The following is an 18,242-nucleotide window of genomic DNA, read 5'->3' on the forward strand; positions in this document are numbered from 1 at the left end:
AACCACGTGCAACGTTTGTTTTAGGTTTTAGGTGCATTTTTATTTTTATTGCTTAAATCGCATTTTCTCGACGAGCTGAGCACGTTTTCTGAAATGTGCTCCTCCCGTCACTCTGGTTGGGTGCGCATAGTAAAAAGTGCTCTTGGCAGCTAGAGAGTGCCGCGTTGACCACTGCGCATGAAGAAATGACCACCTGCAACGTTTGGTTTAGGTTTTAGGTGCATTTTTAATTTTATTGCTTAAATCGCATTTTCTCGACGAGCTCAGTACGTTTTCTGAAATGTGCTCCTCCCCGTCACTCTGGTTGGGTGCGCATAGTAAAAAGTGCTCTTGGCAGCTAGAGAGTGCCGCGTTGACCACTGCGCATGAAGAAATAACCACCTGAAACGTTTGGTTTAGGTTTTGGGTGCGTTTTTAATTTTATTGCTTAAATCGCATTTTCTGGACGAGCTGAGCACGTTTTCTGAAATGTGCTCCTCCCGTCACTCTTGTTGGATGCGCATAGTAAAAAGTGCTCTTGGCAGCTAGAGAGTGCCGCGTTGACCACTGCGCATGAAGAAATGACCATCTGCAACGTTTGGTTTAGGTTTTAGGTGCATTTTTAATTTTATTGCTTAAATCGCATTTTCTGGACGAGCTGAGCACATTTTCTGAAATGTGCTCCTCCCGTCACTCTGGTTGGGTGCGCATAGTAAAAAGTGCTCTTGGCAGCTAGAGAGTGCCGCGTTGACCATTGCGCATGAAGAAATGACCATCTGCAACGTTTGGTTTAGGTTTTGGGTGCATTTTTAATTTTATTGCTTAAATCGCATTTTCTCGACGAGCAGAGCACGTTTTCTGAAATGTGCTTCTCCCGTCACTCTGGTTGGGTGCGCATAGTAAAAAGTGCTCTTGGCAGCTAGAGAGTGCCGCGTTGACCACTGCACGTAAAGAAATAACCACGTGCAACGTTTGTTTTAGGTTTTAGGTGCATTTTTAATTTTATTGCTTAAATCGCATTTTCTCGACGAGCTGAGCACGTTTTCTGAAATGTGCTCCTCCCGTCACTCTGGTTGGGTGTGCATAGTGAAAAGTGCTCTTGGCAGCTAGAGAGTGCCGCGTTGACCATTGCGCATGAAGAAATAACCACCTGCAACGTTTGGTTTAGGGTTTAGGTGCATTTTTAATTTTATTGCTTAAATCGCATTTTCTCGACGAGCTGAGCACGTTTTCTGAAATGTGCTCCTCCCGTCACTCTGTTTGGGTGCGCATAGTAAAAAGTGCTCTTGGCAGCTAGAGAGTGCCGTGTTGACCACTGCGCATGAAGAAATAACCACCTGCAACGTTTGGTTTAGGTTTTAGGTGCATTTTTAATTTTATTGCTTAAATCGCATTTTCTCGACGAGCTGAGCACGTTTTCTGAAATGTGCTCCTCCCGTCACTCTGGTTGGGTGCGCATAGTAAAAAGTGCTCTTGGCAGCTAGAGAGTGCCGCGTTGACCACTGCGCATGAAGAAATAACCACCTGCAACGTTTGGTTTAGGTTTTGGGTGCATTTTTAATTTTATTGCTTAAATCGCATTTTCTCGACGAGCTGAGCACGTTTTCTGAAATGTGCTCCTCCCGTCACTCTGGTTGGGTGCGCATAGTAAAAAGTGCTCTTGGCAGCTAGAGAGTGCCGCGTTTACCACTGCGCATGAAGAAATAACCACCTGCAACGTTTGGTTTAGGTTTTGGGTGCATTTTTAATTTTATTGCTTAAATCGCATTTTCTCGTCGAGCTGAGGTCGTTTTCTGAAATGTGCTCCTCCCGTCACTCTTGTTGGATGCGCATAGTAAAAAGTGCTCTTGGCAGCTAGAGAGTGCCGCGTTGACCACTGCGCATGAAGAAATAACCACCTGAAACGTTTGGTTTAGGTTTTGGGTGCATTTTTAATTTTATTGCTTAAATCGCATTTTCTGGACGAGCTGAGCACGTTTTCTGAAATGTGCTCCTCCCGTCACTCTTGTTGGATGCGCATAGTAAAAAGTGCTCTTGGCAGCTAGAGAGTGCCGCGTTGACCACTGCGCATGAAGAAATGACCATCTGCAACGTTTGGTTTAGGTTTTAGGTGCATTTTTAATTTTATTGCTTAAATCGCATTTTCTGGACGAGCTGAGCACATTTTCTGAAATGTGCTCCTCCCGTCACTCTGGTTGGGTGCGCATAGTAAAAAGTGCTCTTGGCAGCTAGAGAGTGCCGCGTTGACCACTGCCCATGAAGAAATAACCACCTGCAACGTTTGGTTTAGGTTTTAGGTGCATTTTTAATTTTATTGCTTAAATCGCATTTTCTCGACGAGCTGAGCACGTTTTCTGAAATGTGCTCCTCCCGTCACTCTGGTTGGGTGCGCATAGTAAAAAGTGCTCTTGGCAGCTAGAGAGTGCCGCGTTGGCCACTGCGCATGAAGAAATAACCACCTGCAACGTTTGGTTTAGGTTTTAGGTGCATTTTTAATTTTATTGCTTGAATCGCATTTTTTCGACGAGCTGAGCACGTTTTCTGAAATGTGCTCCTCCCGTCACTCTGGTTGGGTGCGCATAGTAAAAAGTGCTCTTGGCACCTAGAGAATGCCGCGTTGACCACTGCGCATGAAGAAATTACCATCTGCAACGTTTGGTTTAGGTTTTGGGTGCATTTTTAATTTTATTGCTTAAATCGCATTTTCTCGACGAGCTGAGCACATTTTCTGAAATGTGCTCCTCCCGTCACTCTGGTTGGGTGCGGATAGTAAAAAGTGCTCTTGGCAGCTAGAGAGTGCCGCGTTGACCACTGCGCATGAAGAAACAACCACCTGCAACGTTTGGTTTAGGTTTTGGGTGCATTTTTAATTTTATTGCTTAAATCGCATTTTCTGGACAAGCTGAGCACGTTTTCTGAAATGTGCTCCTCCCGTCACTCTGGTTGGGTGTGCATAGTAAAAAGTGCTCTTGGCAGCTAGAGAGTGCCGCGTTGACCACTGCGCATGAAGAAATGACCATCTGCAACGTTTAGTTTAGGTTTTAGGTGCATTTTTAATTTTATTGCTTAAATCGCATTTTCTCGACGAGCTGAGCACGTTTTCTGAAATGTGCTCCTCCCGTCACTCTGGTTGGGTGCGCATAGTAAAAAGTGCTCTTGGCAGCTAGAGAGTGCCGCGTTGACCACTGCGCATGAAGAAATGAGCATTTGCAACGTTTGGTTTAGGTTTTAGGTGCATTTTTAAATTTATTGCTTAAATTGCATTTTCTGGACGAGCTGAGCACGTTTTCTGAAATGTGCTCCTCCCGTCACTCTGGTTGGGTGCGCATAGTAAAAAGTGCTCTTGGCAGCTAGAGAGTGCCGCGTTGACCACTGCGCATGAAGAAATGACCATCTGCAACGTTTGGTTTAGGTTTTAGGTGCATTTTTAATTTTATTGCTTGAATCGCATTTTCTCGACGAGCTGAGCACGTTTTCTGAAATGTGCTCCTCCCGTCACTCTGGTTGGGTGCGCATAGTAAAAAGTGCTCTTGGCAGCTAGAGAGTGCCGCGTTGACCACTGCGCATGAAGAAATGACCATCTGCAACGTTTGGTTTAGGTTTTAGGTGCATTTTTAATTGTATTGCTTAAATCGCATTTTCTCGACGAGCCGAGCACGTTTTCTGAAATGTTCTCCTCCCGTCACTCTGGTTGGGTGCGCATAGTAAAAAGTGCTCTTGGCAGCTAGAGAGTGCCGCGTTGACCACTGTGCATGAAGAAATAACCACCTGCAACGTTTGGTTTAGGTTATGGGTGCATTTTTAATTTTATTGCTTAAATCGCATTTTCTCGACAAGCTGAGCACGTTTTCTGAAATGTGCTCCTCCCGTCACTCTGGTTGGGTGCGCATAGTAAAAAGTGCTCTTGGCAGCTAGAGAGTGCCGCGTTGACCACTGCGCATGAAGAAATAACCACCTGCATCGTTTGGTTTAGGTTTTAGGTGCATTTTTAATTTTATTGCTTAAATCACATTTTCTCGACGAGCTGAGCACGTTTTCTGAAATGTGCTCCTCCCGTCACTCTGGTTGGGTGCGCATAGTAAAAAGTGCTCTTGGCAGCTAGAGAGTGCCGCGTTGACCACTGCGCATGAAGAAATAACCACGTGCAACGTTTGTTTTAGGTTTTGGGTGCATTTTTAATTTTATTGCTTATATCGCATTTTCTCGTCCAGCTGAGCACGTTTTTAGAAATGTGCTCCTCCCGTCACTCTGGTTGGGTGTGCATAGTAAAAAGTGCTCTTGGCAGCTAGAGAGTGCCGCGTTGACCACTGCGCATGAAGAAATGACCATCTGCAACGTTTGGTTTAGGTTTTGGGTGCATTTTTAATTTTATTGCTTAAATCGCATTTTCTCGACGAGCTGAGCACGTTTTCTGAAATGTGCTCCTCCCGTCACTCTGGTTGGGTGCGCATAGTGAAAAGTGGTCTTGGCAGCTAGAGAGTGCCGCGTTGACCATTGCGCATGAAGAAATAACCACCTGCAACGTTTGGTTTAGGTTTTAGGTGCATTTTTAATTTTATTGCTTAAATCGCATTTTCTCGACGAGCTGAGCACGTTTTCTGAAATGTGCTCCTCCCGTCACTCTGGTTGGGTGCGCATAGTAAAAAGTGCTCTTGGCAGCTAGAGAGTGCCGCGTTGACCACTGCGCATGAAGAAATAACCACCTGCAACGTTTGGTTTAGGTTTTAGGTGCATTTTTAATTTTATTGCTTAAATCGCATTTTCTCGACGAGCTGAGCACGTTTTCTGAAATGTGCTCCTCCCGTCACTCTGGTCGGGTGCGCATAGTAAATAGTGCTCTTGGCAGCTAGAGAGTGCCGCGTTGACTGCTGCACATGAAGAAATAACCACCCCCAACGTTTGGTTTAGGTTTTAGGTGCATTTTTTATTTTATTGCTTAAATCGCATTTTCTCGACGAGCTGAGCACGTTTTCTGAAATGTGCTCCTGCCGTCACTCTGGTTGGGTGCGCATAGTAAAAAGTGCTCTTGGCAGCTAGAGAGTGCCGCGTTGACCACTGCGCATGAAGAAATAACCACCTGCAACGTTTGGTTTAGGTTTTGGGTGCATTTTTAATCTTATTGCTTAAATCGCATTTTCTCGACGAGCTGAGCACGTTTTCTGAAATGTGCTCCTCCCGTCACTCTGGTTGGGTGCGCATAGTAAAAAGTGCTCTTGGCAGCTAGAGAGTGCCGCGTTGACCACTGCGCATGAAGAAATAACCACGTGCAACGTTTGTTTTAGGTTTTGGGTGCATTTTTAATTTTATTGCTTAAATCGCATTTTCTCGTCGAGCTGAGCACGTTTTCAGAAATGTGCTCCTCCCGTCACTCTGGTTGGGTGTGCATAGTAAAAAGTGCTCTTGGCAGCTAGAGAGTGCCGCGTTGACCACTGCGCATGAAGAAATGACCATCTGCAACGTTTGGTTTAGGTTTTGGGTGCATTTTTAATTTTATTGCTTAAATCGCATTTTCTCGACGAGCTGAGCACGTTTTCTGAAATGTGCTCCTCCCGTCACTCTGGTTGGGTGCGCATAGTAAAAAGTGTTCTTGGCAGCTAGAGAGTGCCGCGTTGACCATTGCGCATGAAGAAATAACCACCTGCAACGTTTGGTTTAGGTTTTAGGTGCATTTTTAATTTTATTGCTTAAATCGCATTTTCTCGACGAGCTGAGCACGTTTTCTGAAATGTGCTCCTCCCGTCACTCTGGTTGGGTGCGCATAGTAAAAACTGCTCTTGGCAGCTAGAGAGTGCCGCGTTGACCACTGCGCATGAAGAAATAACCACCTGCAACGTTTGGTTTAGGTTTTGGGTGCATTTTTAATTTTATTGCTTAAATCGAATTTTCTCGACGAGCTGAGCACGTTTTCTGAAATGTGCTCCTCCCGTCACTCTGGTTGGGTGCGCATAGTAAAAAGTGCTCTTGGCAGCTAGAGAGTGCCGCGTTGACCACTGCGCATGAAGAAATAACCACCTGCAACGTTTGGTTTAGGTTTTGGGTGCATTTTTAATTTTATTGCTTAAATCGCATTTTCTCGACGAGCTGAGCACGTTTTCTGAAATGTGCTCGTCCCGTCACTCTGGTTGGGTGCGCATAGTAAAAAGTGGTCTTGGCAGCTAGAGAGTGCCGCGTTGACCACTGCGCATGAAGAAATAACCACCTGCAACGTTTGGTTTAGGTTTTTGGTGCATTTTTAATTTTATTGCTTAAATCGCATTTTCTGGACGAGCTGAGCACGCTTTCTGAAATGTGCTCCTCCCGTCACTCTGGTTGGGTGCGCATAGTAAAAAGTGCTCTTGGCAGCTAGAGAGTGTCGCGTTGACTGCTGCGCATGAAGAAATAACCACCTGCAACGTTTGGTTTAGGTTTTAGGTGCATTTTTAATTTTATTGCTTAAATCGCATTTTCTCGACGAGCAGAGCACGTTTTCTGAAATGTGCTCCTCCCGTCACTCTGGTTGGGTGTGCATGGTAAAAAGTGCTCTTGGCAGCTAGAGAGTGCCACGTTGACCACTCCGCATGAAGAAATAACCGCCTGCAACGTTTGGTTTTTGTTTTGGGTGCATTTTTAATTTCATTGCTTAAATTGCATTTTCTCGTCGAGCTGAGCACGTTTTCTGAAATGTGCTCCTCCCGTCACTCTGGTTGGGTGCGCATAGTAAAAACTGCTCTTGGCAGCTAGAGAGTGCCGCGTTGACCACTGCGCATGAAGAAATGACCATCTGAGACGTTTGATTTAGGTTTTGGGTGTATTTTTAATTTTATTGCTTAAATCGCATTTTCTCGACGAGCTGAGCACGTTTTCTGAAATGTGCTCCTCCCGTCACTCTGGTTGGGTGCGCATAGTAAAAAGTGCTCTTGGCAGCTAGAGAGTGCCGCGTTGACCACTGCGCATGAAGAAATAACCACGTGCAACGTTTGGTTTAGGTTTTAGGTGCATTTTTAATTTTATTGCTTAAATCGCATTTTCTCGACGAGCTGAGCACGTTTTCTGAAATGTGCTCCTCCCGTCACTCTGGTTGGGTGCGCATAGTAAAAAGTGATCTTGGCAGCTAGAGAGCGCCGCGTTGACCATTGCGCATGAAGAAATAACCACCTGCAACATTTGTTTTAGGTTTTAGGTGCATTTTTAATTGTATTGCTTAAATCGCATTTTCTCGAGGAGCTGAGCACGTTTTCTGAAATGTGCTCCTCCCGTCACTCTGGTTGGGTGCGCATTTTAAAAACTGCTCTTGGCAGCTAGAGAGTGCCGCGTTGACCACTGCGCATGAAGAAATAACCACCTGCAACGTTTGGTTTAGGTTTTGGGTGCATTTTTAATTTTATTGCTTACTAAATCGCATTTTCTCGTCGAGCTGAGCACGTTTTCTGAAATGTGCTCCTCCCGTCACTCTGGTTGGGTGCGCATAGTAAAAAGTGCTCTTGGCAGCTAGAGAGTGCCGCGTTGACCACTGCGCATGAATAAATGACCATCTGCAACGTTTGGTTTAGGTTTTGGGTGCATTTTTAATTTTATTGCTTAAATCGCATTTTGTCGACGAGCTGAGCACGTTTTCTGAAATGTGCTCCTCCCGTCACTCTGGTTGGGTGCGCATAGTAAAAAGTGCTCTTGGCAGCTAGAGAGTGCCGCGTTGACCACTGCACATAAAGAAATAACCACGTGCAACGTTTGTTTTAGGTTGTAGGTGCATTTTTAATTTTATTGCTTAAATCGCATTTTCTCGACGAGCTGAGCACGTTTTCTGAAATGTGCTCCTCCCGTCACTCTGGTTGGGTGCGCATAGTAAAAAGTGATCTTGGCAGCTAGAGAGTGCCGCGTTGACCATTGCGCATGAAGAAATAACCACCTGCAACGTTTGGTTTAGGTTGTAGGTGCATTTTTAATTTTATTGCTTAAATCGCATTTTCTCGAGGAGCTGAGCACGTTTTCTGAAATGTGCTCCTCCCGTCACTCTGGTTGGGTGCGCATAGTAAAAACTGCTCTTGGCAGCTAGAGAGTGCCGCGTTGACCACTGCGCATGAAGAAATAACCACCTGCAACGTTTGGTTTAGGTTTTGGGTGCATTTTTAATTTTATTGCTTAAATCGCATTTTCTCGTCGAGCTGAGCACGTTTTCTGAAATGTGCTCCTCCCGTCACTCTGGTTGGGTGCGCATAGTAAAAAGTGCTCTTGGCAGCTAGAGAGTGCCGCGTTGACCACTGCGAATAAAGAAATGACCATCTGCAACGTTTGGTTTAGGTTTTGGGTGCATTTTTAATTTTATTGCTTAAATCGCATTTTCTCGACGAGCTGAGCACGTTTTCTGAAATGTGGTCCTCCCGTCACTCTGGTTGGGTGCGCATAGTTAAAAGTGCTCTAGGCAGCTAGAGAGTGCCGCGTTGACCACTGCGCATGAAGAAATGACCATCTGCAACGTTTGGTTTAGGTTTTGGTTGCATTTTTAATTTTATTGCTTAAATCGCATTTTCTCGACGAGCTGAGCACGTTTTCTGAAATGTGCTCCTCCCGTCACTCTGGTTGGGTGCGCATAGTAAAAAGTGCTCTTGGCAGCTAGAGAGTGCCACGTTGACCACTGCGCATGAAGAAATAACCACGTGCAACGTTTGTTTTAGGTTTTAGGTGCATTTTTATTTTTTATGCTTAAATCGCATTTTCTCGACGAGCTGAGCACGTTTTCTGAAACGTGCTCCTCCCGTCACTCTGGTTGGGTGCGCATAGTAAAAAGTGCTCTTGGCAGCTAGAGAGTGCCGCGTTGACTGCTGCGCATGAAGAAATAACCACCTGCAACGTTTGGTTTAGGTTTTAGGTGCATTTTTAATTTTATTGCTTAAATCGCATTTTCTCGACGAGCTGAGCACGTTTTCTGACATGTGCTCCTCCCGTCATTCTGGTTGGGTGCGCATGGTAAAAAGTGCTCTTGGCAGCTAGAGAGTGCCGCGTTGACCACTGCGCATGAAGAAATAACCGCCTGCAACGTTTCGTTTAGGTTTTGGGTGCATTTTTAATTTTATTGCTTAAATCGCATTTTCTCGTCGAGCTGAGCACGTTTTCTGAAATGTGCTCCTCCCGTAACTCTGGTTGGGTGCGCATAGTAAAAAGTGCTCTTGGCAGCTAGAGAGTGCCGCGTTGACCACTGCGCATGAAGAAGTAACCACCTGCAACGTTTGGTTTAGGTTTTGGGTGCATTTTTAATTTTATTGCTTAAATCGCATTTTCTCGACGAGCTGAGCACGTTTTCTGAAATGTGCTCCTCCCGTCACTCTGGTTGGGTGCGCATAGTAAAAAGTGCTCTTGGCAGCTAGAGAGTGCCGCGTTGACCACTGCGCATGAAGAAATGACCATCTGCAACGTTTGGTTTAGGTTTTGGGTGCATTTTTAATTTTATTGCTTAAATCGCATTTTCTCGACGAGCTGAGCACGTTTTCTGAAATGTGCTCGTCCCGTCACTCTGGTTGGGTGCGCATAGTAAAAAGTGCTCTTGGCAGCTAGAGAGTGCCGCGTTGACCACTGCGCATGAAGAAATAACCACCTGCAACGTTTGGTTTAGGTTTTTGGTGTATTTTTAATTTTATTGCTTAAATCGCATTTTCTGGACGAGCTGAGCACGCTTTCTGAAATGTGCTCCTCCCGTCACTCTGGTTGGGTGCGCATAGTAAAAAGTGCTCTTGGCAGCTAGAGAGTGTCGCGTTGACTGCTGCGCATGAAGAAATAACCACCTGCAACGTTTGGTTTAGGTTTTAGGTGCATTTTTAATTTTATTGCGTAAATCGCATTTTCTCGACGAGCAGAGCACGTTTTCTGAAATGTGCTCCTCCCGTCACTCTGGTTGGGTGCGCATGGTAAAAAGTGCTCTTGGCAGCTAGAGAGTGCCACGTTGACCACTGCGCATGAAGAAATAACCGCCTGCAACGTTTGGTTTTTGTTTTGGGTGCATTTTTAATTTCATTGCTTAAATCGCATTTTCTCGTCGAGCTGAGCACGTTTTCTGAAATGTGCTCCTCCCGTCACTCTGGTTGGGTGCGCATAGTAAAAAGTGCTCTTGGCAGCTAGAGAGTGCCGCGTTGACCACTGCGCATGAAGAAATGACCATCTGCAACGTTTGGTTTAGGTTTTGGGTGCATTTTTAATTTTATTGCTTAAATCGCATTTTCTCGACGAGCTGAGCACGTTTTCTGAAATGTGCTCCTCCCGTCACTCTGGTTGGGTGCGCATAGTAAAAAGTGCTCTTGGCAGCTAGAGAGTGCCGCGTTGACCACTGCGCATGAAGAAATAACCACCTGCAACGTTTGGTTTAGGTTTTAGGTGCATTTTTAATTTTATTGCTTAAATCGCATTTTCTCGTCGAGCTGAGCACGTTTTCTGAAATGTGCTCCTCCCGTCACTCTGGTTGGGTGCGCATAGTAAAAAGTGCTCTTGGCAGCTAGAGAGTGCCGCGTTGACCACTGCGCATGAAGAAATGACCATCTGCAACGTTTGGTTTAGGTTTTGGGTGCATTTTTAATTTTATTGCTTAAATCGCATTTACTCGACGAGCTGAGCACGTTTTCTGAAATGTGCTCCTCCCGTCACTCTGGTTGGGTGCGCATAGTAAAAAGTGCTCTTGGCAGCTAGAGAGTGCCGCGTTGACCACTGCACATAAAGAAATAACCACGTGCAACGTTTGTTTTAGGTTTTATGTGCATTTTTAATTTTATTGCTTAAATCGCATTTTCTCGACGAGCTGAGCACGTTTTCTGAAATGTGCTCCTCCCGTCACTCTGGTTGGGTGCGCATAGTAAAAAGTGATCTTGGCAGCTAGAGAGTGCCGCGTTGACCATTGCGCATGAAGAAATAACCACCTGCAACGTTTGGTTTAGGTTTTAGGTGCATTTTTAATTTTATTGCTTAAATCGCATTTTCTCGAGGAGCTGAGCACGTTTTCTGAAATGTGCTCCTCCCGTCACTCTGGTTGGGTGCGCATAGTAAAAACTGCTCTTGGCAGCTAGAGAGTGCCGCGTTGACCACTGCGCATGAAGAAATAACCACCTGCAACGTTTGGTTTAGGTTTTGGGTGCATTTTTAATTTTATTGCTTAAATCGCATTTTCTCGACGAGCTGAGCACGTTTTCTGAAATGTGCTCCTCCCGTCACTCTGGTTGGGTGCGCATAGTAAAAACTGCTCTTGGCAGCTAGAGAGTGCCGCGTTGACCACTGCGCATGAAGAAATAACCACCTGCAACGTTTGGTTTAGGTTTTGGGTGCATTTTTAATTTTATTGCTTAAATCGCATTTTCTGGACAAGCTGAGCACGTTTTCTGAAATGTGCTCCTCCCGTCACTCTGGTTGGGTGCGCATAGTAAAAAGTGCTCTTGGCAGCTAGAGAGTGCAGCGTTGACCACTGCGCATGAAGAAATGACCATCTGCAACGTTTTTTTTAGGTTTTGGGTGCATTTTTAATTTTATTGCTTAAATCGCATTTTCTCGACGAGCTGAGCACGTTTTCTGAAATGTGCTCCTCCCGTCACTCTGGTTGGGTGCGCATAGTAAAAAGTGCTCTTGGCAGCTAGAGAGTGCCACGTTGACCACTGCGCATGAAGAAATAACCACGTGCAACGTTTGTTTTAGGTTTTAGGTGCATTTTTATTTTTATTGCTTAAATCGCATTTTCTCGACGAGCTGAGCACGTTTTCTGAAATGTGCTCCTCCCGTCACTCTGGTTGGGTGCGCATAGTAAAAAGTGCTCTTGGCAGCTAGAGAGTGCCGCGTTGACCACTGCGCATGAAGAAATGACCACCTGCAACGTTTGGTTTAGGTTTTAGGTGCATTTTTAATTTTATTGCTTAAATCGCATTTTCTCGACGAGCTCAGTACGTTTTCTGAAATGTGCTCCTCCCCGTCACTCTGGTTGGGTGCGCATAGTAAAAAGTGCTCTTGGCAGCTAGAGAGTGCCGCGTTGACCACTGCGCATGAAGAAATAACCACCTGAAACGTTTGGTTTAGGTTTTGGGTGCATTTTTAATTTTATTGCTTAAATCGCATTTTCTGGACGAGCTGAGCACGTTTTCTGAAATGTGCTCCTCCCGTCACTCTTGTTGGATGCGCATAGTAAAAAGTGCTCTTGGCAGCTAGAGAGTGCCGCGTTGACCACTGCGCATGAAGAAATGACCATCTGCAACGTTTGGTTTAGGTTTTAGGTGCATTTTTAATTTTATTGCTTAAATCGCATTTTCTGGACGAGCTGAGCACATTTTCTGAAATGTGCTCCTCCCGTCACTCTGGTTGGGTGCGCATAGTAAAAAGTGCTCTTGGCAGCTAGAGAGTGCCGCGTTGACCATTGCGCATGAAGAAATGACCATCTGCAACGTTTGGTTTAGGTTTTGGGTGCATTTTTAATTTTATTGCTTAAATCGCATTTTCTCGACGAGCAGAGCACGTTTTCTGAAATGTGCTTCTCCCGTCACTCTGGTTGGGTGCGCATAGTAAAAAGTGCTCTTGGCAGCTAGAGAGTGCCGCGTTGACCACTGCACGTAAAGAAATAACCACGTGCAACGTTTGTTTTAGGTTTTAGGTGCATTTTTAATTTTATTGCTTAAATCGCATTTTCTCGACGAGCTGAGCACGTTTTCTGAAATGTGCTCCTCCCGTCACTCTGGTTGGGTGTGCATAGTGAAAAGTGCTCTTGGCAGCTAGAGAGTGCCGCGTTGACCATTGCGCATGAAGAAATAACCACCTGCAACGTTTGGTTTAGGGTTTAGGTGCATTTTTAATTTTATTGCTTAAATCGCATTTTCTCGACGAGCTGAGCACGTTTTCTGAAATGTGCTCCTCCCGTCACTCTGTTTGGGTGCGCATAGTAAAAAGTGCTCTTGGCAGCTAGAGAGTGCCGTGTTGACCACTGCGCATGAAGAAATAACCACCTGCAACGTTTGGTTTAGGTTTTAGGTGCATTTTTAATTTTATTGCTTAAATCGCATTTTCTCGACGAGCTGAGCACGTTTTCTGAAATGTGCTCCTCCCGTCACTCTGGTTGGGTGCGCATAGTAAAAAGTGCTCTTGGCAGCTAGAGAGTGCCGCGTTGACCACTGCGCATGAAGAAATAACCACCTGCAACGTTTGGTTTAGGTTTTGGGTGCATTTTTAATTTTATTGCTTAAATCGCATTTTCTCGACGAGCTGAGCACGTTTTCTGAAATGTGCTCCTCCCGTCACTCTGGTTGGGTGCGCATAGTAAAAAGTGCTCTTGGCAGCTAGAGAGTGCCGCGTTTACCACTGCGCATGAAGAAATAACCACCTGCAACGTTTGGTTTAGGTTTTGGGTGCATTTTTAATTTTATTGCTTAAATCGCATTTTCTCGTCGAGCTGAGGTCGTTTTCTGAAATGTGCTCCTCCCGTCACTCTTGTTGGATGCGCATAGTAAAAAGTGCTCTTGGCAGCTAGAGAGTGCCGCGTTTGTTAAGGATCGGACAGTACAGCCAAGTGCGTAACGACGGACTTTATTTGAAGGGGATGATGGGAACAGCTGGCGCTGGAGCGGCGATCGGGCTGGAGAGGACAACGATTCTGCGAGGGTTTCGAGTAGTCAAGTGAGTCAATTCTCTCCGGGATTGATGAGCGAAGCAGCATCAAGGGACAGACTGGCACTCGGGTCTGCGCTGGCGGCGCTGATATAGCGCTGGCCATGAACCCGTGGCAGGTGACGGTGATCCCACTGACAGGGGGGCGTGGTCCCGTCGCAGGTGGCACCAGCACGTGACAGAACCCCCCCCACAAGGGACGGCTCCCGACGTCCCCAGGAACCGAAAATAACAAAACAAAAAAAAACTAAAAGGAAGGCACTACCCCGGGTGGCCAGGTGGAGGGGTCAGCACACCGCTGAAACGTCCGACACTTCGCCAGACGCAGGATCGACGGGCGCGGGGGCAGAAGACCCCGGTACCAGTGGGCAAGACCACCCTGGACCCTCACCCCTGGTCCCCCCCGTCCCTCCTCGGGCGCCCGCGCCGAGGACCCGGTTGGTCCGGATGACAGCGATGGAACTCCGTGATGAGCGAACGGTCGAGTATCCAGCGGCTCGGAATCCAGGAGCGGTGCGCGTCGTCATAACCCTCCCAGTCCACGAGGTATTGTAGGCCCCGACCACGCCGCCGCGATCGGAGCAGGGAGCGGACAGCGTAAGCCGGGCCCCCATCGACGAGCTGGGGCGGCGGCGGCGGAACGGGCGCCGGCGCCAACGCGCTTTCATGGATGGGCCGCACACGGGACACGTGGAACGTGGGATGAACCTTCATGGAGTCTGGAAGGAGCAGACGGACTGCGGCCGGGCCAATCACCTTCTGGATAGGGAACGGTCCAACAAAGCGGGGCGCCAGTTTGCGGGATCCCGCTCGCAGCGGCAAATCCCGCGTCGAGAGCCACACACGCTGCCCCACTCTGTACTCCGGAGCCGGCGTCCGGTGCTTGTTCGCCTGGCGGGCGTAGCCTGAAACAGAGCGGAGAAGAGTGGCCCGGCCCCTCGCCCAGGCACGATGACAACGGCGGACACAAGCCTGGGCCGACGGGCACGCCGCACCACGCTCCTGGTGGGCGAACAAGGGTGGCTGGTACCCGAAGACGCAGTGGAAAGGCGAAAGTCCCGTGGCCGAGCTGGGAAGGGAATTGTGGGCGTACTCTACCCAGGGAAGCTGTTGTACCCACCCGCGCTGGTCTCCGGCGGCCATGCATCGGAGAGACCTGCCCAGTTCCTGGTTCAGGCGCTCCGCTTGACCGTTGGACTGAGGGTGAAACCCCGAGGAGAGGCTGGCCGTGGCGCCGAGGAGTCGGCAGAACTCCGTCCAGAAGGCGGAAGCGAATTGAGGTCCTCGGTCTGACACGATGTCTCGTGGGAGACCGTGGTGACGAAACACCTCCCGCACCATGATGGACGCTGTCTGCTTTGCAGATGGGAGCCTAGGCAGAGGGATGAAATGCGTCATCTTGCTAAAACGGTCTACCACCGTGAGGACCACCGTGTTTCCCTCTGAGGGGGGGAGGCCCGTGACAAAGTCGATCGACAGGTGAGACCAGGGACGCTGGGGAACCGGCAAGGGTTGAAGCAGCCCGGCCGGAGGACGAGTAGGCGTCTTGTAGCGGTTACAGATTGAGCAGGCTCTGACGTAGTCGCTGGTGTCCACTTGCCAGGTGGGCCACCAGAAACGCTGTGCCACCACGTACCTCGTGCGTGCAGCGCCGGGATGACAGGCCAGGCGTGAGTCGTGCGCCCATTGCAGCACGGCCGATCGCAGGCCTTCCGGGACGAACAGGCGACCCTCCGGGCAGTTGCTGGGGCCGGGTTGATCGCGTGATGCGGCTTCCACTTGGCGTTCGATCTCCCATGTAAGAGCCGCCACCCGAACCGAGCTCGGGAGGATAGTGGGAGGCGGACCCTGTCCCTCCTCCCCACCAGGAAACAAACGCGACAGGGCGTCCGCCTTCGCGTTACGGGAACCCGGTCTGTAGGAAAGAGAGAACTCAAACCGGTCAAAGAACAGAGCCCACCGTGCCTGTCTCGCGTTCAGTCTCTTGGCCGATCTCAGATACTCCAAGTTGCGGTGGTCGGTCCAGACAATGAACGGAGTGGTGGCGCCCTCCAGCCAATGTCGCCACTCCTCCAAAGCCAACTTGACGGCGAGGAGCTCCCGATTACCGATGTCATAGTTCCGTTCTGAGGCTGACAAACGGCGAGAAAAGAAGGCGCACGGATGGAGACGATCGTCCTGGCGGCTGCGTTGAGACAACACCGCCCCGACACCCACGTTCGAGGCGTCCACTTCGACCACGAACTGTCTGTCGGGATCGGGAACTCTGAGGATGGGAGCGGATGTGAACCTCCTCTTAAGCTCCTGAAATGCTTGTTCTGCCCGTTCTGTCCATTTGTATGGAGAGGCGGGGCTGGTAAGGGCGGTGAGTGGCGCGGCCGCCGTGCTGTACCCACGGATAAAACGGCGATAAAAGTTCGCGAAACCTAAGAATTGTTGCAGCCGCTTGCGTGTCTCGGGAACAGGCCATGACGTGACCGCCTCCACCTTCCCAGGGTCCATTTCGATGGATCCCTCACGCACCACGTAGCCGAGGAATTTGACAGAGGAGGCGTGGAACTCGCACTTCTCTGCCTTCACGTAGAGCGAATTCTCTAGGAGGCGTCGCAGCACCGCCCGGACATGCTTGATGTGTTCAGGAAGCGAGCGGGAGAAGATGAGGATGTCGTCCAAATAAACGAACACAAATTTGTCCAGCATGTCTCGTAACACGTCGTTTATCAATGACTGGAAAACTGCTGGGGCGTTGGTGAGCCCAAACGGGACCACCAAGTACTCGTAGTGTCCGCTCGGGGTGTTGAAAGCCGTCTTCCACTCGTCTCCCTCCCGGATGCGGATCAGGTGGTAGGCGTTGCGAAGATCCAGCTTGGTGAAGATGGTGGCACCCTGAAGGCTCTCAAAGGCGGAAGAAAGAAGAGGCAGAGGGTATCGGTTCTTTACGGTGATTGCGTTTATTCCCCGGTAGTCGATACACGGACGGAGCGTGCCCTCCTTCTTCTTCACGAAGAAAAATCCCGCTCCCGCAGGTGAAGAGGACGGCCGTATGATGCCGGCTGCCAGGGACTCCCGGATGTACTCCTCCATAGCCCGGCGCTCAGGAGCGGACAGGGAGTAGACGCGCCCCTTGGGAGGGAAGGTGCCGGGCAACAGGTTGATGGCGCAATCGTAGGACCGGTGTGGAGGAAGAGAAGCGGCCCTGGCTTTACTAAAAACCTCCTTGAGTTCGTGATAAACTGCTGGGACATTGGAGATGTCGGGACTGTACCTCGGCGGGGCTCTGCCGAGTGGGCTGGTGGCCGCCTTCAGGCACACTCGATGGCAGCGTTCGCTCCACTGCCGTACAACCCCCACCTCCCAGTCCAGCACCGGGTTGTGCTGCCGCAACCAAGGGTGCCCCAGGATGAGCTGCTGTCCTGGGAGGGAAAGAAGAAAAAACTGGATGGTCTCGTGGTGATTGCCGGAGAGCAGTATCTTAACCGGTTCTGTCACGAACGCCACCTCGCCAATCAGGCGGCCATCAATGGCACGCGCGGGAATGGGCGGGCTCAGAGGGAGGAAGCCGACACCCTACCGACGCGCCAGGCTAATGTCCATGATGTTCCCCTCCGCGCCGGAATCCACCAAGGCTGCCACGTTCTGGTCGCCCCCCGCAAGCCGGACACGTGCCTGCAGCGTGAGCGTGCTGGGACTGGGAGAGCCGGTGCTGGTCGAGCTCACGCGGATCCCCCGACGCCGCGTGAGCTCCGGCCTTTTAGCGGGCACCCCGCCACCCGATGGCCCCCCCTCCCCACAGTAAAAACACAAGCCCAGCGAGAGGCGTCGACGGTGCTCCTCCGAGGAGACCCGAGCCCCTCCCAGATCCATGGGCTCGGCGGGTGGAGTGGTGGGCGGGTCCCCAGCAGACGGAGGAATGTGGCCACGCGGATTCCGCGGGGACCTCCTCTCCCGATCGCGCCGCCGCGTCCGGATCCGCCGGTCTACTCGGGCCGCCAAGTCCATCGCGCCCTTCAGGGTTCGCGGACGATCGTACGACACCAGTTCGTCCTTCATATAATCCGCGAGGCCATTTAGGAACGTGCTGACGAGCGCTGGCGCGTTCCATCCGCTGCTGCCGGCCAACGTCTGGAATTTAAGGGCGTACTCCGCGACCGATCGGCTACCCTGACGCAGCGTCGCCAGTTCCTCGGCGGCGTCTTCGGCGGCGGATCCCAGGTCGAACAGGAAGAGCAATTCCTCTGCGAAGGCGTCGAAGGAATCGCATGCCGGGGCCATCCGTTCATACTCTGCCAAACCCCATAGCCGCGCCTCGCCCGTGAGGTGGGTTAGAACGAAACCGACCTTGGCTGATTCTGACGCAAACGTGACGGGCTGGAGGCTGAACATTATGCGACAGTTGGTCACAAACGCCCTCACGTGCTTGGGATCGCCGTTGAACTTTTCAATGTTGCCGAGGCGGGGCTCCGGGACGTCCACGAGCCTCCTGGCCTCGGCAGACGGGCGGTGCGGGGGTGCCGTGACAGCCGGGGACGCAGCCACCGACAGTCTCTGGAGGGCTTTGGCCATCTCCTGCTGCTGCAGCTGTTGTTGCTGACCAACCTCGATCAGGTTCCGGATGTCGGCGGACAGGCTGCTGATGACGGTCTCGGCTCGCTCCAGTCGGCCCAATGCCG

The sequence above is a fragment of the Syngnathus scovelli genome, chromosome 4 (assembly GCF_024217435.2).
Source record: "Syngnathus scovelli strain Florida chromosome 4, RoL_Ssco_1.2, whole genome shotgun sequence".
Taxonomy (NCBI): domain Eukaryota; kingdom Metazoa; phylum Chordata; class Actinopteri; order Syngnathiformes; family Syngnathidae; genus Syngnathus; species Syngnathus scovelli.